This window comes from Rhinatrema bivittatum, chromosome 7 (assembly GCF_901001135.1).
Source record: "Rhinatrema bivittatum chromosome 7, aRhiBiv1.1, whole genome shotgun sequence".
Lineage (NCBI taxonomy): Eukaryota > Metazoa > Chordata > Amphibia > Gymnophiona > Rhinatrematidae > Rhinatrema > Rhinatrema bivittatum.
Window position 1 is genome coordinate 116,036,315 of NC_042621.1, and position 26,656 is coordinate 116,062,970.

General features: G+C 43.9%; 1 protein-coding gene across 1 annotated transcript in view; it reads right to left on the bottom strand.

The window, feature by feature from the left end:
- The window catches only part of MYOZ1 (myozenin 1), an 80,696-nt gene extending 56,739 nt beyond the window's left edge, over positions 1-23,957 (bottom strand). Inside the window, exon 1 of the mRNA XM_029608968.1 lies at positions 23,762-23,957. The gene's annotated coding sequence lies outside the window, so the exon portion shown is untranslated. The remainder of the gene's footprint in view (positions 1-23,761) is intronic.
- Positions 23,958-26,656: the final 2,699 nt, after the last annotated feature.

Here is a 26,656-nt window from a genome sequence, read left to right on the forward strand (position 1 = left end):
GGGTATGAAGCGTCACCACTGGTGCTGGTATGGCTACTGGAACCGGGACCGGTGCCACGGGTTCAACGTCCATGCGGGTAGCCAACCGTTCCACGGTGGCCGCCAAGGAGTCCAGTACCTGTTGTTGTTGTACCAAGCGCTGAACCAGTCCGGGAATGGCCTGTAGGCCCGCCAGGTCTGCCGGATCCATGGCCTTGCAAACTGTTATGGTCTGGATGTGGATCCTTGGGCCGACCGGCAAGAAGAGACGGTCGGAAGGCAGACACACTCAGCGAGGGATGGATCTTCACCTGGAAACCCGTGACCCTACCAGAGGAGCTGTTAAGGCCCGGGTCGCTAGGACTTAGGTGGCTTCGCCCTGGAAGCCCGAGGTCCCCCCAGGAGGAGCCCGTAGGGACCCGGACCGCTGGGACTTAGGAGAGTCACTGGCGTGGACGGTACCTGGAGCGGACAGAGGTCAGGACTGGCAGCAGAAGACTGGGACGAGGAGGCGTACCGGAGTCTGGGCAGGCAGCTAGAAACGAATCCGTGAGACGAACCAGGATCAGGACAGGCAGCAATCAGGCAGAATCGTGAGACAAACCAGGATCAGGACAGGCAGCAGGCAGGCAGAATCGTGAGACAAACCAGGATAAAGACAGGCAGCAGACAGGCAGAATCGTGAGACAAACCAGGATCAGGAACTCAGGAACAGCAACTAACTCTCTCCAAGGAGTGACCACGTTGCAAGGCAAAGCAAGGAAGGAAGCTGCGGGCTTAAATCCCCCGCCGGGGCTTACGTCAGAGCAAGGAGCGTTTCAGGACTTCCGGGTGCTGGACCTTTAAGAGGCCTGGCTTCGCGCGCGCGTGTTCCCCTGCAGGAGGCGGAGCTACCATCGGACTGAGCCGGCGTCTCCACGAGGAGGACGCCGCTGCCATGCGGCCAGGCCCGCCCGGAATCGCGCGGCTCGCGGCGCTGGAAGAGACCCGTGGGGAAGGTAAGGACCCGGTCGCTGCGTAAGCGATCGGGGCTGTAACAGAAAATACTGCTTTTCTGTTCCTTTTTTTGGTTCCTCTGACTTAATATCATGGCGATATTAAGTCGGAGGAACAGAAAAAAGGAGTGAGGAAAAATTTTTTTTTTTAAAGTCACCAGTGGTCAGTTTAGGAAAATGGACGCTCAATTAACAAGCATCCATTTTCCTAACCCATGGCTGTGCACAGGTTAGGCCAACAGACGCTCATAAAATTTAACATCCGTTTTTCTCACCCGCACTGTCAGTCACCTCTCTTGGGTGCCCGCTGCCGAGGAGGCGCTAGGGACGCACAATTTCTCCTAGTGCCTCCTTTTTACCGCGGCAGCCCATTTAAATATTACATCGGGTGCCCCAGAGAGATACATAGGCGCACGTTAGGAGAGCAGGCGCCCAATCATGAGTGCCTGTTTTCTGCGCACCAATATTGCATTGGCCTGATCGTCAGATGTACATATTGAAGCCTCAGAATGCCCACGCTAGATTTTGGACAGTCTAACCATAGCAATGACAGTAATCACCCTTACCATAGGCCAGAAAAGCAAATTCTTAAGACGATTGTGTGCCCCATCTTTTTCAGCTACTCGCAACCCTCCCCCACTCTTCACATCTTCCACACCATCCATGCCATGCAGGAGCGGCTGTCTCAGAGGGCCATGCACCAGAAGTCAAAAGGTGGAGAGGGGCGAACACCCTTGGGTAAGAAGAGGCTGACGTATAGGCATCCCTCCTAGTTCCTACTTGATGCCTACTGTGAGGGACTTACAGTGCAACTGCTGCAGCTTTGTCTGCACTGTAACACCTATCTCTCAAGCTCTCTGTGCCATCCGAGACCATTCAGGACATAGAATGTATGCAGCGTTGAGCCTTGAGTGTGGGTGGATGGGTGTATAATAAATCAAATCTATAAATAAATAAAGTTTCAGCACCGCCATGGCATTTGATTGGAACTTATGGCCTTTCTTTGCAATAGTTACAGCAATTTGCCTTATACACTGTGCAGGCATACAAAAGTGCTTGAAAAGTATTTACTTATTTATTTTCTTTAAGAACATTAATATCGCGCTGAAGTGTAATGGATGGTAGAATATAAATAAAGCTATCCATTGATCGTACAAATGATACACTCAGTGGAGTACAATCAACACAGGAAATAAAATTGGCATGAAACCAAATAAAACATAACAAAGCTAAACTGACAGGACAATTAAATACACAGAAAATCATATACGAATAAACATTCAAAAATAAGCAATAAGCTGATTAAGAATAAAGAAGGAAAAGCAGAATACTCACATTTAACAATTATAGAAGGATTGTGAAAAATAATTAAGTTTTCTTATTTTAAAAACAGCATAACTCTATTGAAGGCACCCTTAGGAGGCTAGCCAAATTGTAACTCTCCATATCTGAAAGTCCTAAACCACCCTGCGACCAATTGAGTTTCAGTTTTTGAAGTGCTATTCTAGATTTCCTACCTGACCATATGAAGCGCACAGTCTATCATGTTTCTGTAGGTCTGTTCTAAACACTCGAAGAGGCAAAATCTGCAATACATACTAGGGATGTGAATCGTTTTTCAACGATTAAAATTATCGTCCGATAATGTTTATATCGTCTTAAATCGTTATAGAACACGATACAATAGAAATTCTAACGATTTATCGTTAAAAATCGTTAAATCGTGTTAGTGCGCACTAACTCGAGTTAGTGCGCACTAACTCCCCGTTAGTGCGCACTAACTCGATTTAGTGCGCACTAACTGAAAATGATACAAATAAATAGGGATGTGAATCGTGTCCTCGATCGTCTTAACGATCGATTTCAGCTGGGAGGGGGAGGGAATCGTATTGTTGCCGTTTGGGGGGGTAAAATATCGTGAAAAATCGTTAAAAATCGTTAAAAATCAAAAAATCGAAAAATCGAAAAACCGGCACATTAAAACCCCCTAAAACCCACCCCCGACCCTTTAAATTAAATCCCCCACCCTCCCGAACCCCCCCCCCCAAATAACTTAAATAACCTGCGGGTCCAGCGGCGGTCCGGAACGGCAGCGGTCCGGAACGGGCTCCTGCTCCTGAATCTTGTCGTCTTCAGCCGGCGCCATTTTCCAAAATGGCGCCGAAAAATGGCGGCGGCCATAGACGAAAAAGATTGGACGGCAGGAGGTCCTTCCGGACCCCCGCTGGACTTTTGGCAAGTCTCGTGGGGGTCAGGAGGCCCCCCACAAGCTGGCCAAAAGTTCCTGGCGGTCCAGCGGGGGTCAGGGAGCGATTTCCCGCCGCTAATCGTTTTCGTACGGAAAATGGCGCCGGCAGGAGATCGACTGCAGGAGGTTGTTCAGCGAGGCGCCGGAACCCTCGCTGAACGACCTCCTGCAGTCGATCTCCTGCCGGCGCCATTTTCCGTACGAAAACGATTCGCGGCGGGAAATCGCTCCCTGACCCCCGCTGGACCTCCAGGAACTTTTGGCCAGCTTGTGGGGGGCCTCCTGACCCCCACGAGACTTGCCAAAAGTCCAGCGGGGGTCCGGAAGGACCTCCTGCCGTCCAATCTTTTTCGTCTATGGCCGCCGCCATTTTTCGGCGCCATTTTGGAAAATGGCGCCGGCTGAAGACGACAAGATTCAGGAGCAGGAGCCCGTTCCGGACCGCTGCCGTTCCGGACCGCCGCTGGACCCGCAGGTTATTTAAGTTATTGGGGGGTGGGGGATTTAATTTAGAGGGTCGGGGGTGGGTTTTAGGGGGTTTTAGTGTGCCGGCTCACGATTCTAACGATTTATAACGATAAATCGTTAGAATCTGTATTGTATTGTGTTCCATAACGGTTTAAGACGATATTAAAATTATCGGACGATAATTTTAATCGTCCTAAAACGATTCACATCCCTACAAATAAACACTTTCCAGGTCACTGAAGGTCAGTTAGGAATGAATATGTGTTCCTATTGGCTGGCTGCCCTCTTATCTATTGATGTTACCAAGGTTACCACTGAGGTGATGGTTGGGGGGATGGGAAATGGAACTGGAAACTAACGAACACCAACAGAAAATGAAACAAAGTGTTCACACTTCCCAGGTCAGTAAAGGTCACTTAGGAATGAATATGTATGTATGTATTCCTATTGGCTGGCTGTGCTCTTATCTATTGATGTTACCAATATGGTTGGGGGGATGTGAAATGGAAACAGTTGGAAGCTTGACAAAAAAAGTAATGTAATGATCAGCACTCACGTGACTAGAACTTGTTTGTTTATTATTTTTGTTAGCAGGCACCTGAAATGCTAGTGCATGTTGAATTTGCCAATCACTGTGCATTTTAGAAAGGTGGTCCTGGCTGGAACTGTACACAGTTCAAATATATGTAATTGATTGTTGGTAAGTGTATTTTTTAAGTAGCCACACTGGCACCAGTATGTTTACTTTTCCTCCTACTTAACTCACTAGCTCAGCTTTGTAAGAAGGGCTTCTCTGCTTGTGTGTTGTTTTTGTTTGGTGTGAGGAGAGCAGAAACATCAGATCTTTATTCAATCTACTACAGTCATCTCTTACAGTGCCCTATCCCTATTAATACCAGGAGTGTTGTGATCTTCCTGCACACAGTGCCCTAACCCTGATACCAGTCTGAGACAGCTCCCTCCCTGCATTACTAGTGAGAGGCTGGCTTCACAGACAGGGGGGAGCTGCCTGACCCTCACTCCTGACTTCCCCCATGTCCCAGCTAGTGAATGGTGTGTGGGTGAGGGGGGGGGGGGGAGGATGGTGAAGTCTGAGACAGCTCCCTCCCTGCATTACTAGTGAGAGGCTGGCTTCACAGACAGGGGGGAGCTGCCTGACCCTCACTCTTGACTTCCCCCATGTCCCAGCTAGTGAATGGTGTGTGGGTGAGGGGGGGGGGGAGGATGGTGAAGTCTGAGACAGCTCCCTCCCTGCATTACTAGTGAGAGGCTGGCTTCACAGACAGGGGGGAGCTGCCTGACCCTCACTCCTGACTTCCCCCATGTCCCAGCTAGTGAATGGTGTGTGGGTGAGGGGGGGGGGAGGATGGTGAAGTCTGAGACAGCTCCCTCCCTGCATTACTAGTGAGAGGCTGGCTTCACAGACAGGGGGGAGCTGCCTGACCCTCACTCCTGACTTCCCCCATGTCCCAGCTAGTGAATGGTGTGTGGGTGAGGGGGGGGGGGAGGAGGATGGTGAAGTCTGAGACAGCTCCCTCCCTGCATTACTAGTGAGAGGCTGGCTTCACAGACAGGGGGGAGCTGCCTGACCCTCACTCCTGACTTCCCCCATGTCCCAGCTAGTGAATGGTGTGTGGGTGAGGGGGGGGGGGGGAGGATGGTGAAGTCTGAGACAGCTCCCTCCCTGCATTACTAGTGAGAGGCTGGCTTCACAGACAGGGGGGAGCTGCCTGACCCTCACTCCTGACTTCCCCCATGTCCCAGCTAGTGAATGGTGTGTGGGTGAGGGGGGGGGGGGAGGAGGATGGTGAAGTCTGAGACAGCTCCCTCCCTGCATTACTAGTGAGAGGCTGGCTTCACAGACAGGGGGGAGCTGCCTGACCCTCACTCCTGACTTCCCCCATGTCCCAGCTAGTGAATGGTGTGTGGGTGAGGGGGGGGGGGAGGATGGTGAAGTCTGAGACAGCTCCCTCCCTGCATTACTAGTGAGAGGCTGGCTTCACAGACAGGGGGGAACTGCCTGACCCTCACTCCTCACTTCCCCCATGTCCCAGCTAGTGAATGGTGTGTGGGTGAGGGGGGGGGGGGAGGATGGTGAAGTCTGAGACAGCTCCCTCCCTGCATTACTAGTGAGAGGCTGGCTTCACAGACAGGGGGGAGCTGCCTGTCCCTCACTCCTGACTTCCCCCATGTCCCAGCTAGTGAATGGTGTGTGGGTGAGGGGGGGGGGGGGGAGGATGGTGAAGTCTGAGACAGCTCCCTCCCTGCATTACTAGTGAGAGGCTGGCTTCACAGACAGGGGGGAGCTGCCTGTCCCTCACTCCTGACTTCCCCCATGTCCCAGCTAGTGAATGGTGTGTGGGTGAGGGGGGGGGGTGGATGGTGAAGTCTGAGACAGCTCCCTCCCTGCATTACTAGTGAGAGGCTGGCTTCACAGACAGGGGGGAGCTGCCTGACCCTCACTCCTGACTTCCCCCATGTCCCAGCTAGTGAATGGTGTGTGGGTAAGGGGGGGGGGGGGGAGGATGGTGAAGTCTGAGACAGCTCCCTCCCTGCATTACTAGTGAGAGGCTGGCTTCACAGACAGGGGGGAGCTGCCTGACCCTCACTCCTCCGGGTTATTGTGATCTTCCTGCACACAGTGCCCTATCCCTGATACCAGGGGTGTTGTGATCTTCCTGCATGCAGTGCCCTATCCCTATTAATACCAGGAGTGTTGTGATCTTCCTGCATGCAGTGCCCTATCCCTATTAATACCAGGAGTGTTGTGATCTTCCTGCACGCAGTGCCCTATCCCTGATATCGGGATGTGTGCAAGAAGATCACAACACCCCCGGTATCAGGAATAGGGCACTGTGTGCAGGAAGATCACAACACCCCCAGTATCAGGAATAGGGCACTGTGTGCAGGAAGATCACAACACCCCTGGTATTAGGGATAGGGCACTGTGTGCAGGAAGATCACAACACTCCTGGTATTAATAGGGATAGGGCACTGTGTGCAGGAAGATCACAATACCCCTGGTATCAGGGTTAGGGCACAAGTTCTAGTCACATTGACTGATCACATTACTTGTTTTGTCAAGCTACCAACTGTTTCCATTTCCCATCCCCCATATACTGTCAGTAGGAAACTTGGTAACATGAATAAATAAGAGGGCAGCCAATAGGAATACATATTCATTCCTAAACTGACCTTAACTGACCTGAAAAGTGTCAAATTGTATCATTTTCAGTTAGTGCGCACTAACTCCCAGTTAGTGCGCACTAATCGGAAAAAACGATTTTTAACGATTTTTTAACTAAAAAATCGTGCCTAAGACGATTTTCTTGCCCTGCCACACGATTTCTATCGTTAAGACGATATGGAAAACGATTCACATCCCTAATACATACAGCTATTTGGGAAATACTATCATCTTTAAAAGGTTTACACTCCCCTCCCCCATCCCAAAGAGCCAGGAGCTCTTTGCACCAGGTGCACACATACAACTTCTCACCAATGGGTTAAAAAATCATAAATGTGATACTCAGTGAAAAAGACAGGAAGGCCCCCCTCTTGCTGCTGGACTGCTGCCTTCATCTTAATTTTGTTGAGTTCTAGGTTAAGTTTAGTTGGCTAAGGTAGTAGGAATGTGTAAATTAGAATCCTTTACATTTATTGGTGTGTTCCCTATTAATCTGGTAGTGACCTCTATGGGGATAATTAAAGTCTTGTTAAGATCTGGGAGGGAGGGAAAGACAGACACTAGGATTACTTACCTTAGATTTGGTTTTTAATAGAGGGGCACACACACACACACACACAAATGAATGTACCCCACTATTTCACTTCTGCCCCAGACATTTTTAAGCCTTAAAATTTCCCAAAGCAATACTCACCGATTCTCTTCAGCCACCAGCAAAATGATCTTCTCCTCTCAATGCGCCCACAGGAGACACTAGAAAAGAACTTAGCTAGCTCTCTGGTGTTCTTGTTTAATCAAAAGGCACACACACAAACATTAGAAAAGAACTTACTAGCTCCCTGATTTTTATATATATATTTAAATGAGACACACTCCCACACACACACACACGCACACTAAAAGAAACAACTTTTCCTGGTTTTTACTCAAGGTACACATACTTGAAGTTAGTTTTCCCCACAATTTCACCTCTTCCCAAAGTTTTTATCCCCATTGTTGCCTAGCTAGCAATATTTACCAGTCCTCTTCAATTGCTAGCAAAATCTTCTTCTCCTTTCAGTACTCCCTCAACCTTCATATGGGTTCAAGTTTAAATAACATTTTTGTGTAACTGTGTGGTCAAGAGGAATGTCCTGAATGATCTTAGGGTTCATTACATCAGTGTTCAGCTAGGTAGGGTAGGGCAGGGGTGGGCAATTCCGGTCTTAAGGGCAACCAATTGGTTGAGTTTTCATAATATCCCCAATTAATATGCATGAGAGAGATTTGCATGCCTCAACTGTATGCAAATCTCCCTCATGTAGATTCATTAGGGATATTCCAGAAACCTGACTGGTTGGTGGCCCTCAAGGACTGGAGAGTCCACTCCTCAAGTAGTGAACTACCAGTAAAAGCTCTCAAAGTATGACCAATCTTCTCTATAGCAGCACATGCTTACTGTGGTCAGGACTTGGAATAAATGGGGACAACTACAAAACTGTGGTTCCAAACTGATTGGACTTTATGTAACAGGACATTAAATACAGGCTGTTTCCACAGGCACATATAAGTATATACAGTTATCTGTGCTGAACATTTGGGTTTCCAATTCACAACTCAAACTGAGAGGTCCCTTGGATTACTTTCCACACTTCTAATTATCCTCTCAAAGGAAAGCACAAGGAGATTAAAGAGTGTTATTTATTCCTACCCTTCTTGAAATGTTTGGATCTCTCCCCTCTTTACAAAACATCCCTTTTTCTTGCTGAGAATTTACTATAGGAGTCCATTTTCCTAATTTTACCCGGAAGAGGATACCTTTACCATTTCATGTCTCTTCCTGACTGGAAATCCTTATAAACTGGGTTTTATAGTCCTCCCAAGAGCGAGCAGTTCTACCAGGAGACTAACATTTCATCCTCTGCCATGCTTCCAGGCAGTAGTGATTCTCTAAAAAAAAGAAAAGAAATGTTGCAAACTCCACCCCACCCTAGGTTGGCCACCAAATGTCACTGTCCCTGTATGACACACACTATTAAGGAGCCATGCATCCCCCTCAGTCCCTCCCACCTGGAGGGCTGTGGTTCGATGTCTCAACACTATTTAGATCACAACAAAATTGGCCCTAACACACACGGTGTACTCCAGAAACCTTAGGTACAAGTACAGAATATCAAACAACTGGTTTCCTGGTCAATTCTTTTGTCATTACAATGCGCCACAATAAACACAATTCAATGCAAAGAATATGATAGTTTTGTAGGACCAATATGCAACAAGTCTGTATATCAATCAGACCCACCATGGAAAGGTCACATTACTTTATTATTATATATTTCAAATACTTTTTTGGGGGGTTTTAATTATCTAAAATGAGTCCTTATTGCCACGGAAACTTGAAAATACCTTAATAAAAAATTTGTTTCAAATGTAACTTCGTAGGAATAAGGAAAATTGCAATACTTAGCTCATAGTAAAGTCCCGACGTGATCACATTTCGAACCCCGCGGTCCTGCTTCAGGGGGCATTCATCTTCTCCACATCTTCTTGAAGGCAATCCTTAAATCCACAATATTCCCTTAGTGGCATCAGCAATGGCTTCTTTATGGTCCTTCTTCAGCGGTCTGATTTCAGATTCGCTAAGCGAGTCTGATGCCACTAAGGGAATATTGTGGATTTAAGGATTGCCTTCAAGAAGATGTGGAGAAGATGAATGCTCCCTGAAGCAGCACCACGGGGTTTGAAATGCGATCACGTCAGGACTTTACTATGAGCTAAGTATTTCAATTTTGCTTATTCCTACGAAGTTACATTTGAAGCAAATTTTTTATTGAGGTATTTTCAAGTTCCCGTGGCAATAAGGACTCATTTTAGATAATTAAAAACCCCCAAAAAAGTATTTGAAATATATAATAATAAAGTAATGTGACCTTTCCATGGTGGGTCTGATTGATATTGTGTATTGGTCCTACAAAACTATCATATTCTTTGCATTGAATTGTGTTCATTGTGGCGCATTGTAATGACAAAAGGATTGACCAGGAAACCAGTTGTTTGATATTCAACACTATTTAGCCCAACCATTTAAGGACACTTTGGGATCAGTCTGAGAAAACATTGGAAGGGTAAAGCTGTTTAAGGTTTATACTCTGGTGAGGCCTCATGACTTCACTCAGATGGAGTTTCAGTTAGCAGTGACACCTCATTGTGCACTCTCTGCCAGAGGGTCCTTCTCCTACTAATTTACAGAAGAGATAGATTTTTATGCCTGAAACCCTTTTGGGGCAAAAGGGCTCTCAGCAGAGCCCCAAAGACCTGTGAGCCTGCTCTAAATCCTAGGTGGGCAAGCACCAGTGATGGTTCCTGCTGCGAGAGACAGTGAGGGCAGAAGATGTATCCAATTTTAAATTTAGAAGTATTTTTTGGACCTGAACAGTGTGGGGAGGTTTATGGATCCCCACTTCCCACCAGGATTGCAGTGCTGAGGTAGTCTGATCCCCTCTGACTTCTTCCCAAGAGAAGTCCCCAGAAATATCAATTAAGGATGGAAGAACAAGATTGGGAGACCCCAACTGGATCTCCACTTATGGGATCAGGATGGGCTGGGTGTCCAGAAAGGAGACAGAGTAAGATAGGACTGTTTGACTGTGAAGTTGGGGACCTCTCCAATATGATTCCCAGATAGCCGCTGGGTGAGCTTAGTATAAGTAAAATCACCATGGGAGCTCTATCCTTAGGTGTGAATAAAGGACACCTACCTACAGAGGAAAAGCACTCATGTATCATAGTCAGATGAAACTTCAACATTATAGACAAATTGACTTTAATTTATTTATTATCAAATCAGTAAATTTTAATTTAAGCCTGATCCTTCTGATTTATCATAGTGTCTCACCTCATGAGATGCACCTTCAGCCTACATACACACTAGAAGCAAGACACCATGGTCCGGGCCATAAGCGAGAGCTTTCCCCCATAAAAAGAATTCTCCCAGGATTAAGAGTTTGAGCATGGGAGTATTTTCTAGCCAGAGCAGGTCCAAAGAAAAATTAATTTGTGTGCCCTTGGGACTAAAACCCCCCCAGTAAGGGTAACAAAAATGTACCAAGAGGTTGAGGTCAACCCAGTCAGGATCTTCACCCTCCCAGATATTGCATTTGGTATGGGGGAAGGCAGGGGGGTAGGCTTGAAATGTCTCCTTCCAATGATGCAGCTGGCCCAGAGGGTCCTCCTCCAATAACACAGCCATGGAGTAGCGTCTGCCAATACAGCAAGGACACTCTCCTCCTCTTCCTCCCTCATGAATAGTCAATTTCTTCTTTCCTCCTCCCCTCCCCACTGTGACCCCCCTGGAGTCAATAGGGGAGGAGGAGAGAAGAAATTGACTATTCATGAGGGAGGAAGAGGAGGAGAGATGACTGGACTGGGAGATGGGATTGTGGAGAATAAAAAGTGATTATTGTGCTGGGAGGAGAGAAGAGGATTGATGACTGGGGTGAAGGCTGTGTGGATTAAAATACTGATTATTGTGCTGGGAGGAGAGAAGAGGATTGATGACTGGGGTGAAGGTTGTGTGGAATAAAATACTGATTATTGTTTAAAAAATTTAGCCAGACAAGCCTTCCTATAACACATGTCCTTGCCTCATCCTCCACGGACCTTCTCTTCCTAAGCTCAGATGCCTAAGCACTTTTTCTTCCACTGACTAAGCTATTTAATATATGTATATTAGTTTCATTAAATCTATGGTAACCCTCCGCTACCCTCCCCCCCCCCCCACCTTCCAACCCCCTTCCAATCCCTCATTCCTACCCCCTCCCTCGGAATACCTTGTTACCCCAAAAAGCCAACTCTTACCAGTTCTTACCAGTTTTGACACGTTACTCCCCATGCTTAAGCTGTATCCAAGTTTTTCTCTCCCCCTGTTCTATGTAAGATAACTTTGTCACTGTTTTTTTATGGTTGCAATGTAAACCGGAGTGATAATTAACTCTGTTATTTGAACTTCGGTACAGAAAAGTTATAAATAAATAAAATAAGTAAATATTGTGCTGGGAGGAAGGACGGATGATTACACCAGGGGATGGGAGATTGAGACAAGATGACTTATGAGGTGGGGGTGGAGTGAGTTCAGGGTTTGGAGTGAAGGAAAAGTGATTATGCTAGGGAGGGAGTGGGGGAGTTAGGGTAGGGAAGGAGGGAAGGCAATTATGCTGGGGAGAAAAGAAAGGGAAGGAGGGAAGGTGATTATGGCAGGGGGTAGGAGGAGGGGAGGGAAGAAGACTGAGCTGGGGGAGGGGGCAAGGGAAGGCTAGGCAAAGCAATTATACCAGGGAAGTGGGGCGGAGAGGGAAGGAAAGGTGATTAAGCCAGGGAGTGATGGGGAGAGTAGGAGAGAGAAGAGAAGGTGAGTCCACCAGGAGGTGCTTTTACTGAATACCCTATTTTGAATGTTGTTGCACACCACGGGTTTCAGGTCTGAATTTGCTATGGGGGATGTGTATGAGAATTTACTGTAAAACTAAAATGGATTTCTGTAATGCCTCTATGCAAAGTAAAACTTGTGCCTGAGATTTCATGTGAATCATAATGGCCACACAGAGAATACATCATAGAAACCCAGGTCTATCTTAAACATTTTCAGATATTGCCAATAAACTATTGAATTTTAAATGTGATCCAGCTAGTTTTGCCAACAACCTATGGCTGTAACAGAAAACATGAGCATTCACTGAGAAATGAAGATCAACTATGGGAATATGTTTTTGTGTTATATGGGTATGAGGACATGTTCACTGACCTAAAAGTGACAATCTTAAAGGGAATCAGCTGTTACAGAGGCTCAATATTATACACGCACAGGAAAAACAGACAATTGAAAACTTCCAGAGAGATACAGTGAGTCCTACATGATGTGAAAAGCATTGGAAGAATTGCTTTAGATCAAATGAACATGATAAAGACAGATTTGTGTGTTTTTGTCTGTTGATAAACCAGCATTGGGGACTGAGAAGAGCTAACTTTTATGTGAATATATCTGTAAAAATTAGGGATGTGAATCGTCTTTTGATGATTTAAAGTATCGTCCAATATTTTTTAAATCATCATTAATCGTTAAAGAGAGCGATACAATAGAAATTCCACCGATTTATCGTGAAAAAATTGTTAATCGGGTTAGTGCCGGCTCCTGTCACATGGTAGGAGCACTGGACGGCCGGCGCCATCTTTAAAAATGGCGTGGGCCATCCAGTGGACGGCCAGCGCCATCTTTAAAAATGGCACCGGCCATCCAGTGCTTCTACCATGTGACAGGGGCCGGCCAATGACACGGTTACCCTGTCACATGGTAAGGGCAAAGGGCCATTGGCGCCATTTTTATTAGTGGCAGCCGACGGCCCGAGAGCGGGAGATCGCTACCGGGGCCCACTGGACCACCAGGTAATTTTAAAATGTTTTTGGGGGGGTCGGGAGGGTGGTGGAGGCTAAGGGAGCAGTTTTAAAGGGTCGGGTGGGTTTTTTGTTTATCGGCCGACAGCCCGAGCGCAAGAGAACGCTCCCGGGACCCTCGCTGGACCACCAGGTAATTTTTAAAAGTTTTTGGGGGGGTCGGGAGGGTGGTGGAGGCTAAGGGAGCGGTTTTAAAGGGTCGGGGTGGGTTTTTTGTTTATCGGATTGGGCGCAGCCGATAAAAAAAAACAATCGGGCCGGACGAAAAAAAATGCACGATTTGAATTGGAACCGGAACCGAACCGATTCCGGTTCTGATTCACATCTCTAGTAAAAACAAGGAAAAAGATGCGGTTGGTTTATTTTCAAAGAGTGCAAATGTCCAGAGAATTGCTGGGAAAAGAACCAAGCATGTGGAGCAGCAACATTGTATGCAACTATTAGTCAACAGATCTTTTGACTTTAAATGTGAATAGTATATTTAATCAAGCTTTTCTTGCTCTGATCAAGGCATAACTTGCTGGCAGGCTATGTATCCTTCTATCCCCCATGTTAGTAAATCTGCTATCATCCTCTGGTCTATTGTCTCCACTTTTTCCCATCACCCTGTTAATTTACCTTTATGTCCATTCCTACCCAGTTCACATGTTTTTTGCCCCTTTCGTCTTCTCATTCTTCAGATTCTAGCAAAGTTTGATTAGATCCCCTGTTATGTATTGCCAGGAAATGTGATAGAGTGCGTTTTCAGTTTCTTGCTCGCAGGATGAGCGCGGCATTTACTTACAATGTTGATCCCAGTTCTTGTATCCCTTGTTTAATGTAATGCATTCTTTCATGCGATTCTTGTTTTGATGTAAACCGATGTGATATGAAATCTTGTACATGAATGTCGGTATATAAAAGTTCCAAATAAATAAATAAATAAATATATCCTATGGAGGTTTATTTATTTATTTTTATGCCACTCAATAAAAAAAGCTCTGAGCAGCTCACAGGAAAAACATACATAATAAAATAACTAAATAAATAAACGAGACAGTTTAAATAATAACATAGGCAATCACTGTCATCTAAGTTAGCACTTTAAAAACAAAAAAAGGAGTTATATGTGTAAATGTAGCATACTATCGTAGCAATTTTAAAAAGCCATTTATGCACATAAAGTGCACTTGCATGTGAATATGCTATGGACAATTCGCTCAACCTGGAATCCACCAGGTCCGATGGAGTTGCATTTTTTTATTTTTAGAGAACTGGTTTTACAGGATTTGATAGCTATGGAAATCAAGAAGGAAAACCATTACCATAATATGACAAATGAACAGAGATATGTGCTATCTACTTTGGCAACCTCTCCTGGGTTGGTTATAAAGCCAGCAGAGAGGGGAGCTGTCATAGTGCAAGATCGAGTGACCTATGAAAAATCATTGTTGGAACATTTAAACCATCAAAGGTTTTATTGTTTGTTGACATATGATCCTACAGAGAACCTTCAACAGCAATTACATCAGCTAATTGAACCAGCACCTTTTTTGCCCATAAAAGAGAAGAAGTATTTACAGGTAATTCATCTACGCAGATCAATTTATTCGGTCCATAAAAAACACAAGAATTTGAATACTCCTCCTATTAGGCTGATAGTCTCATTAAATGGGGTGTTATTGGAACATCCTGCTGTTTTCATTGATCATTTTTTGCAACAGGTAGTGGTACAGATGGATTCTTATATTAAAGATACATTTAATTTTTTTAATATTTTACAAGTTCTACAGTTATCATCACAAAGGATATTATTGGTTACTATGGACATTCAAGCTCTTTATACACATATACCACAGTATGCAGCACTGGAGTTAATAGAAGATGTATTATCACAATGATCAGGTTTCCAACGCATACCTACTGAATGTTTGGTAAAGTTGGCACGGAGACTGTTATTTAATAACTATTTCATGTTTGGGTCAAATTATTATCATCAGATCTACGGCATCCCAATGGGGTCATCTATGGCCCCCTCAGTAGCTAATCGATATGTAGCCATATTTGAGATGTGACTTCTAAGTGGTAGCAACATATAATGAAGTGGCATCACTATATTGATGATATTTTCTTTATATGGACCTAGAAAAAGTTATTTGAATTCACACAATAAATAAATTATTTGGATCCCATTCTCAACTTTACCATACAATGGGACAGGCAATCGATAGCATTTTTGGATGTATTGGTTCAATATGAGGATGGACAGTTTATTACCACAGTAAACCCAGAGATAGGAATAATTTATTATGATTTCATAGTCATCATGCAAGATCATTTAAATTGGGAGTACTTTTCAGCCAATTTTTTTCGGATTAGGCAGATATGTTCAAGTTTGGAAGAATTTGATCAATAGGCAGTTGAGTTGGCAGCCAGGTTCAAAGCAAGAGAGTATCCACATAAGGCCATCAGAAATGCCTATAAATGGGCTAGGTACACTGATCAACAAATTTTGTTATAATATAAATCATGCAAGGATAATTCTAGATTGGTATGCGTGTTAAAACAAACAACAATGGCTGCATCAATAGCAGCTTTCATTAGGAAAACATTGATATGTACTAACATTGCATGATGTATTCAAAAATCCTCCCCTGCTAGCTATGATGAGAGGTTCTAATATAAGAAACCAAGTAGTTCATTCTCATTTGACAGTGATGACAGCATGAGTTGGTCACCATCAGCGATGTAATCATTGCAGTTTTTGTGATACTGTGATAGAAGCTGTTTGGCAAGATCTGGTGACAGGGTATGTGGTGAAGAGGAGAGCGACAACTCATTATAATTCTGCCAATGTGATTTATGTTTGTGTTTGCCCTTGCCCTAAGTTGTACTTTGGTCGCAACATATGTGCAGTTAAAACCAGACTGATAGAACATAAATTGCATTTACACACAGAAAAATTGGGTACACCGAAGGTGCAATATTGTGGTAATTTTTCACACACATTTGACCAAATTTGTTGGACAATAATTGAACAAGTTCAGATGCCATCACAGGGAGGTGATTTGAGATCTGCTTTAAATTATCGAGAATGTTTTTGGATTTATACACTCAATACAGGTCCTCGGCAGGGAAGAATGAAGATCTTGATTGGTCAATTTTGGTGTGATTTGTCTTCATTTGATATATATTGAGGATGGCCTATTGGTTGATGTTCCTGTCAATAACCATCTCAATGCATCTCTGAAAACTAGAACATCCGGTGAGTCTAATATGGTCTTTGGTTGGCTAGTATTGTGGCTGGTCTCTTTTCATTGGATATATGATTAAGTACCTCTAATTGGCTAGGTTTTTCTTTGACAATTCTGATAGGCTTGCTCTAACTCACATGGAGAAATTTAAATGGTCGCTTTTACAAATTTAAAGTTCATGAAGGTGAAATTATACAGATAAGATCCGGTTCGTTAAACAAGTGATAAAGCTATCATTCATCACTATTCCCTGAGAAAGGCCACGTTGGATTGGATTGTTGTGATATATAAAATACAGGAAGTTTGAATGCAGAAACCGTTAATGTTTGTCATAGTAGAGGTACAATCGCTGATTTAAGTAACATTTGATTTCTAAAGAAGTTACATTTTAATTGCAAAAAAATTCAAAGATTGAATTGACTGTTATAACACAAATATTCTTTTTAGATGGATTTGGTGATTTGTTAATGAATATATCAGCATTCTATAGTAACTTGGATGGAACTTTAATTGGGCCATTTATAAAACATACACCTTCTACCATTTATTATTACATACCATTTATTATTACAGCCCATTTTTGTCCAATATAGGTACAGTAGCTTGTTTTTTCAATACGTTATGGACAATTTAATGGCATATATTGTAACAATTTTCAAAAGCCCACTTACATGGACGGGTAAAGCACATTTACACATGTAAAACCCAGTTTTAAGGACCTTATTTTCAAAAGCATTTGTATGCTTAAAACTGGGTTTTACATGTGTAAAAGCGCTTTACCCGTGTAAGCGGGCTTTTGAAAATTGCAACAATATATGCCATTGAATTGTTCAAAGGCTTTATTTATTTTTATTTATTTATTTAAATTTCTTATATACCGGCATTCGCGATGGGAGTCGCATCATGCCGGTTTACAAATAACAAGGTGTGACAACAGAATAAATACTTAGGGGTAGATTTTCAAACGAGCGCGAACAGCCTACTTTTGTTTGCGCTCCAGGCGCAAACAAAAGTACGCTGGATTTTAGTAGATACGCGCATAGTCGCGCGTATCGGCTAAAATCCTGGATCGGCGCGCGCAAGGCTATCGATTTCGTATAGCCTGCGCGCGCCGAGCCGCGCAGCCTACCCCCGTTCCCTCCTAGGCCGCTCCGAAATCGGAGCGGCCTAGAAGGGAACTTTCCTTTGCCCTCCCCTCACCTTCCCCTCCCTTCCCCTACCTAACCCACCCGCCCGGCCCTGTCTAAACCCCGATCCTACCTTTGTCGGGGGATTTACGCCTCCCAGAGGGAGGCGTAAATCCCCGCGCGCGAGCGGGACCCCTGCGCGCCGGGCCGCGACCTGGGGGCGGGTACGGAGGGCGAGGCCACGCCCCCGGACCGCCCCGGGGCGTAGCCACGCCCCCGTACCCGCCCCCAAAACGCTGCCGGCACGCCCCCGAAACGCCGCGCAATCCGGCCCCGCCCCCCGACACGCCTCCCGACACGCCCACTCCGAAAACCCCGGGACTTACGCGAGTCCCGGGGTTGTGCGCGCGCCGGTGAGCCTATGTAAAATAGGCTCACTGGCGCGCAGGGCCCTGCTCGCGTAAATCCGCCCGGTTTTGGGCGGATTTAGGCGAGCAGGGCTCTGAAAATCTACCCCTTAATAACTTAAAAACATTAACATGTGATAGAAGAATAAGGTAGCAGTTACAATAAAACAGGGATAAAATGTAACTTGGAATGAAGAGAATGCAAAAGAGAGATGAGAGCATTAAGTGCACTTACATGGGTAAATAGCTTTTGAAAATTACTATAATAGTATGTTACATTTACATTTGCAACTCTTTTGAAAAGTCACCTGAAAACATGTAAATCCTTTATAAAATCAGGCCCTATATGGAAATATGTTCTGCTTTCCAACAATGTTTTGCTTCTAATACATAGTGTCAGATGTACTAAAGGATGTTTTCCCATTTTGTGTCTGTGAGGAAAATGCTTAGGACATTTAGGTGTCAATATTCAAAAGCATTTAGTTGGATAACTCACAAGTTGTTTGGCTAAATAGCAATTTTTTAAATATTGAACCACATATCCAGCTAGATTTTAGCATGAAAAGTCATTAAGTGGCTAAAATTTAGCTAGATAAAAAGAGGCATTCCAGCGATATTCATTGGGTCATAAGGGGCGGGGGGTGAAACGGGGGGGGCGGTCCTGCGCTAGCCGGCAGTGATCGCACCGCCATGGTGCGATCGATCGCTGCTGGCGTCACGCCGAATAACTACACCATAAAAGGTGTAGTTATTGGGCGCGAAATAGGCAGCAAAAAGGCTCCTTACCTTTTCGCTGTCCGCGCCATCCTTGCAGGGTCGGCCCCAGTGACGCCCCAACTCCTCCTCTTCCGGGGCCGACTCCGCCCCGATGTAGGTAGCGCAGGTGTGCACTACCTTCGCTAGCTATTGCAGGCTTGCGCTAACAGCACAAGCCTGCAATAGCCTTAGAAAATAAATCCCTAAGTTAGCTTGTGTCAGAACAGGCCTAGAGTTATCAGCATCATGTGCCAGAAAACTTTAGATTTAACCAGCTATATTCAAAATAATGTAGCCAGTTAAGTGCCATGTAGAGAAATAAAAAATATCTTACAGGCCTAGTGGCTGATGAAAAGCATCCCCACCCAACTTACTTGTGTAAATGTTGGCACTGCCCCGAAACATCCCTGGCCTGCCTGTTTTTACACATGCAAATTTATTCACGTACCCTTACTTACACGTGTATTTTGAGGTTTATAAAATAGCAAATAAGCGAGTATATGTTATTTGTGCGCAAATGTGCTGATTTGTACGCCTGCAATTCTTTGAAAATTCACCTTTAACATTATTTACAGTCTTCCCCCTTTCAGCCTCATCCCATGACCCCTTGCTCTAGATCCTCCTTTCCACTGAAAGTGGCTTGTCTCCTGTGCATGGAAACCTTGGAGTTATCTAAATATCTCTATCATATCTCCCCTATCTTGCCTTTCCTCTAGAGTATGTGTGTTTAGATCTTTAAGTCTGTCTCCATATGCTTTAGAATGAAGCCCACTGACCATTTTAGTAGCTACATCTGTACCTACTCCAACTGGTTTATATCCTTTCGAAATGTGGTCTCCAGAATTGTACACAATATTCCAAATGAGATCTCACCAGGGACCCATACAGGAGCATTATCACTTCCCTTTTTCTGCAGACCATTCCTCTCCCTATGCACCCAAGCATCTTTCTGACTTTGCTGTTGCTTTAGCCACCTATTTGGCCACTATAAGATCATCAGATACGATCACCCCCAGATTCTGCTCTTCTTTCATGCTTCAAAGAATTTCACTCCTTGTACTGTACCTCTCCCTTGGGTTTTTGCAACCTAAATGCATAACTCTGCATTTTTTAGCATTAAATCTCAGCTGCCAGATCCTAGACTAATTCTTCAGCTTCACACCTTCATGGCTATCTACCCTGTTGCAGATATTGGTATCATTGGCAAAATGACAAAGCTTTCCTGACATTCCTTCCACAATGTTGCTCATGAAAACTGTTTCATTTCCTATATATATTCAAATATTTTTTGGAGTAACAGTAGTGCATGTTTTTGTTTTTTAAAAGTCTCTTTGCACACTCACCAAATATTAATCCTTTTTAGACATCATTCTGATGCTTGCAGAGGAGTCTGATATAAAGAACTAGTTGTCATTCAGATAACACACCCCTCTCTCACTAACCGTGGAGCAGTGTCAATGAGTACAGTGGAACAACAGTTGGATAAAATTGTTCCACTGCAAACTGAAGGGGAACCTTGTAACAGTCTTAAACAATAAAACACTAACAGCTGTTAATTTAGATAAGGATCATCAGCATGGCATCACTTATATATGCTTAGATTCATAACAGTATGAGTTACTATGCAGAAGGCACTTACAAAAAATTTTAAACATGAGAGAGGTCCATATTCAGTTACTGGCCAGATTGCAAAGTTAGCTGGATAAACTTATCCTGCTAACTTTGGAAAGATATTTAGTAGTGCAGCCGCACTATTGAACATAGACGGCTATCGTAGAGGTCATCTAGCTAACTTTAGGGCAGCTCTATACCATGACTAGTGGTAGTCCAATATGTCATCTAGCTAACTCTGTATAACAGAGCTTCCTTTCCATTAAAAATGGCTTGCCTCCTGTGCATGGAAACCTTGGAGGAATTTAAATATCATATCTCCCTTTTCCTCTAGGGTATACATGTTCAGATCTTTAAGTCTATCCCCATATTCTTTAGAATGAAACCCACTGACCATTTTAGTAGCCACTGTTTGGACTGACTCCAACTGGTTTATCTCCTTTTGAAGTGTGGTCCCCAGAACTGTAATCAGTACAATAGAGTTAGCTGGATAATTTAGTCAACTAATCTAACTCCTCCCAGAAATTCCCCAGAATGCACCTAAATTATATGGCTATATTTTAGCTGGATACATGGGGGAAATGCTAAATGCATCTTAATATGAATGAAAAACAGGGAGCTAAATGTTTCAACTTGAAAAACTGCAATTTGAACCTTGTAAAAAAATTTTATTTCTTAGTTCTGCCATGTTAAACCTCTGTGTTCTTTTCTGTTTAAGTTCCATGAGAATCTTTCTAATGAAAATGAGCTCTTTGTAAGGACATATGTCAATGCATGACATATCCCTTCCAATAGGAGTAATTTCAGTTGTAGAAGGATGCCTTTTTATAGTTTCACCATGCTTCTGTGCCAGTAATCCAGAGCAGTGACTTTTGTATTGAAGTCTCCAGTGACTAATGCAGCACACTACAGAGGCACTTCCCTGTGACATTTTGGTTGACTCAGTCGATGTTCTTATAATAAACTCCATTTGCATGAACTTAACTCAGGAAAAAAGGGCCTGTGAACTTTATTCTCTTAAAACAGTTTGCCAAGCCTATTTATATAAATTGAATTGTGTGTACTCCAGTCTAAAACCCTCTTTCTGATAAATGCACTCTTTTTTTGTGTATCTCCCTCCACTTTGCATCTCTTTCAGATCTTGGAAATAGTCCCTCAACTACCAACTCCATTTGGTCCCAGCCAACCCTACTTTACAGTACCTTACTCTAGCCTTCTGAGCCTCAGCTCCTAGCAAAAGGTTTACAAAGTTATGTGCACTTCTCATTGAACAATTGCCCAGTAATCTATCATCATGATGGATAAGTCCAAGCTGTATTGTTAATGCACAATTCAAAGCATTCTGGTAATAGTAAAAAAAAAAAGCTGCAATGACTACTAAACAATGTAGAACTGACAGATGCCCTCAATTCTCAGGGCAATTAGGGTTATGGGGGTTTTTTAACGAGTCATATTGATCCCAGAGAAGCCTTGATTCTTTGCAATTTGGGATGACGTTTATTGGATCAGTGCAGGAATTAGCCAAAGATGAATTTATACATAAGCTGTTGAGACCACCTAGATCCTTTCATTAGTCAAAGGGGCTTTTGTGGTACTACACATCATCTTTCGATAATTCCGATATTGGTCCAGTGATAGGTATTAAAATCAGGGTTTCTCTCATTCACTAACATATTTTTTAAATGTTCCCTTATAATAGAAAGCTAGTTGATCCAAAAGGTACAGTGCTCTTCCATTATGAGACATTTCTATCTTTCCTGCACAAAAAAATCCTTGTCATTATAGTCCAACACAGAAGTAATATACTAATCTGGGAAATCAGTTGAATCAGTTTCTTCCAAGGATACAAACTCCAGTCCTCAAGGGCCACTAACAGGATATACAGGTTTTCGTGATTTACATAGCGAATATTCCTTAGTTTATGATCAATGTACTTATTTTGGTTATGCAGAAAACCAGAGCTGCTGAACAGTGGTATACCTAAAGTATTTGGCACCCGGGGTGGATACTTCCTTTGGCACCCTCCCCAAGATTCACTTCTCCGTTCTCCCCCAGTGATCTCTGGTTCCCTTCTCCCTCACACAGGCTCCCTTTCTCTCTTGCTCACATTCTCCCACACCCCTGCACACAGGCTTCCTCCATTTGTCTCTCCCTCACACAGGTCACTCTCTCTCTCTCTTGCAAACATTCTCACACACTCCTTCACTTAAGCTCCCTCTCTTACACACAAACATGCACTCTCACTCCCATACACACATGCAAGCTCACAATCTCTTACTTACATACACACACACTCACACACACCCTCACTCCCCTACACACACACACACACACTCACAGGCGTCCAATCTCTTACTTACTTACAAACACCCACACTCTCTTATCACATAGGCTCGCATGTGGTCATTCTGGCCCTCTCCCTCTTCAGCTGCCTGTGGCTATCCAGCCTCCCTCTTCACTGTCTTCCACAGCTCGCAGCCCGGTGGCTTCCCTCTTCTTCTGCTGCAAGTGAGATGGGTTCTGCTCGCAGCCCGGTGGCCTCCCTCCTTTTCTGCCATGAGCGGGATGGACTTTGTTCATGGCCACTGTCCTTCCTCTCGATGGCACCCCCCTCCTGGCTGTCACCCGAGGTGGACCGCTCCCCCTGCACCCCCCCCTCCCTTAGTATGCCACTGCTGCTGCTGCTGAAAAACCTCAAGGACCAGTGTTTGACATCCCTTGGTCCACAAAACCTCTGCCATATTCCAGGCCAAAACCTGAATTTACTGTAAGTGGATCATGCAGTATTCTATACTGTGCCTTGCATTCAATCCATATTCCAAGACATGTCAAGGATAGGGTTCCAGAAAGAAATCTTCAACAGCAAGAGCTGACTAATCCTCCCAGACCTGAACCCTTGAAGCTTCACACAAGGAAGAGGAAAAGGAATGATTTGCATTTCAAGTCTCATCAAAATCTTCATTTTGTAGGGAGCTAAAGAAAAAAACTGTAAGAGTATGAGTGAAGGAGAACATTATTACCAGCCTGAAGAAGTGCACAGCAGTGAGCTGTGAGTCAACGCAATGCAAGGCTCCGAGGAGGTCTCCAGTTACTCAGGCAGCATTCCTGGGCACAGACTCCGAGCACGTCTCCTGCTTGGGGCCAGTCTGCAACTTCAGCAGAACTTTTCTGCACTGTGTTTCAGGTTTAACTTTTACAGATGTCATAAACTATTTTCATCTGCTTTATTTTATTCTCCTTGCCTCAGCGCCATGCCTTCTTTCCTTATTTAAAGTTTTTTTTTTATTCTAAAAGCCCAGCTCAGGATAATGGAAAGGCACTTACCTTAGTGTAGCGATCTGGGGGTGCTCAGAGAGATCTGACAGGAGAAGTTTCCCCGTGTATTATGCTTGGCGGAGTGCAGGGACTGGGTGTGGTCCTCGTCGGATCCTGAGCTAGTGTCCAAGGAGAAGCAGTGGAAAGGAGTTCTTCAAAGAGGAGTCTGCACAGCACAAAGTGCTGATGCAAAATGCAGTAAATTTGACTCCTGGAGGTTGCTTGCAGAGGCATCCTGGAGTTTATTAATAGTAAAAGGAGTGAGGGGATCTCAGATAGCAGCAGCTCAAAAGAGGAAAGGAAAAAAAAAGCTCAGCAAGTCATAAGCAATATTAAATAGGTCCAATATTTAGTCATAATCAATATTAAATAGTTGGCGAGTATGATATTGATGTTTAGATTTTTATACACTATTTTTAATTAGCTAAGAGTTGTACATGTTATTAAATATCTCTTTTCTTCTCTGAGTCCTGGATTCTGAGGATCCTGGAGCAGAAAACATCTCAGTTTTGTTTCACCGTCTTAAATTTTCCAGGATCGCCATAAGGCACCAACTCTGGAAAGCAGCGAGACATTCTCCTGTAGTCACAGCCGCAGAGGGTCCTGGCTTAGAAAGCAAAAGAGTAGTGACAGGTAGGAGAGAAGGAAAATTGTTGTTTTATTTAAATGTCTCTTTATTTAGGGCTATGCACATGACAGTCACAATATGCAAAGCCTGCTCATACATTAGCCAAAAAAACAGATAAGACCTTATCATTCCACCAGCAAGCATCTCAATTAACCAGAAAGAGCTTGATTCACCATTTAGAAGCCAGAAAGAAGGTCAACCAAACTGCAAAAAATGTGATTCTGTGTTTGGAAAGATCACACTTGGAAGACCAAGAACGTGGCCAATAATGGACATGTAGAAGACGGCCAGTCTGAAAATTGCTCTTCTTTGCCTGGCTTAAAATACATACAAGTTCCATAGTGCGGCCTCCAGCTGGGTTACAAAGAGTTGTTCCTGGAAGTCTGTTTAGCCTCGTGGGGGAGGGGGGGGGGGGGGAGGAAAAGAGTTCACACATTCGATTTTCAAATCACCCATACTGCTTTACCCCTGCTTGGCTGCCTCAACAATAGTAAATGCAAAATATGTGTGTCCTTTGGATGAGAGTACATGATGCTAGGTCATTTTCAAAGAGAAAGAACCTGGGTCGTTCCTCTTTGTAAATTTGTATAAAGTACACATGTGGAATATTGCCCCCACACTGAGGCATTTGGGACTGGTCCAGCCAGCCTCTGAGGTATGGAAAGCATTAACAGCCTAATTCCAACATGCATATGGCCTCATTATGCCTTTTCGGACATGCAAGGTAACTCTTAGGATGGTCACCTCTCGAAAAAGGTGGAGTAAGTAAATGGACCATTTTGAGGGCTGATGCGACCTGTTTTGCTGCCCTGTGCAAACAATTACTGTGCTGTACCCTCTTCCCATCCCCCTCAAGACCAAAGCCATGTGGATTTTAATGGTGCCATTCATGGGTTTCCCTTTTTGTGTCTGAACATTGTTTACAGGGCGGTGAAGTTAGAGTAGGGTAACCAAGATGGTGGGCATACTTGGCCTGGTAGTGCTACAGTGGGCAAATAGTTCATATGCGGGGAGGGGTAGTTATATAGTGGACTCTCCCTGTAGAAAATTGTAGTAAACTACTTTCAAAATATACCTAAAAGCACATGCTTTGAATTTTGAAACCACTAAATATTTGAACTCCAATACTAAGACTCAGGGCTGGTGGATATGTCCTTCATACAAGGGAATTAATTATGCACCAGAAACATTGAAATCAACCAACAAAATCTAGCTGTTATCAATATGTAAATTATTTAAAAATCTAACTATAATAAAGAGGAAAGCTGCCCTACACATGCATGGCTGGTAAGCAAACTGCACTCCGCCCCTCTCCCTCTCTGTATTCTCCAGCTCCACCCTTCTCTTTCTCTGTATGGAAAATGAGCTCCACCGCTCTCTCTCCCTTTACCCTCTAGCTCCACCCCTTTCTCTCTCTGTAATGTCCAATCCACTATCTACTACTACATAAGGAAACTGAGATCTGGTCCTCTCTCTAGCTGTACTTGCCAGCTCTGCCCCGCCCTTTCTCTGAACTGAACAATCCCCTCTCTACTATCATACAGTGCACCAAAGCTCAGCCTGCACTCTCTATTACTACACATTTCAATTATTCACTTCTTATCCTTCACAGTATTTCTCCATCATTGGATGGGCTTTTACTACTAGTCAAGAATAATTGACAAAAAAAATCCCAAACAATGTAAATTCTATGTGGGAGACTTTGAAATGGTCTCAGGATATTTTATACCAAGACAGGTGCTAGTGTCTTAAGTACCCCAGGTGAAACTTATAGCCTTGTGCTGCATTCCACCACCAGCCCCACCACACAAAATTAAAAATTATGCATTTTTAACAGCAGATTTAACATGAAAAACTACATTCAAAGTATAGTCTTTTGAGGTAAAAATATCGTTTATAGGCTTATTGTAATGCATGTTGGATGTGTGTTTGGCTCTTAGAAAGCCATGCATAAACTGAATTACAATTACAATGTAATAAACCTCCTATACCAAAACAGCATAATGGCCAGCACTCAAACATTAACAACCCTACTTATGAAAAGGCAACACTGCAAATATTAAACCAAGCCCTAAAACACCAATATACCTCCTAATAGGAAAAGAGAATAAGCCAGGTTGCTATGGATCCCTACACAGTAACTACATGCTAGCAGAATGTCTCACCTCAGTCATATTTTCAGAACACAGGCAGACCCTCACCAAATACATAATAGAGAAACTGTACAGTATAAATAGAAACATGCAGACAAAAGATGAAATGGAAACCACAACAAA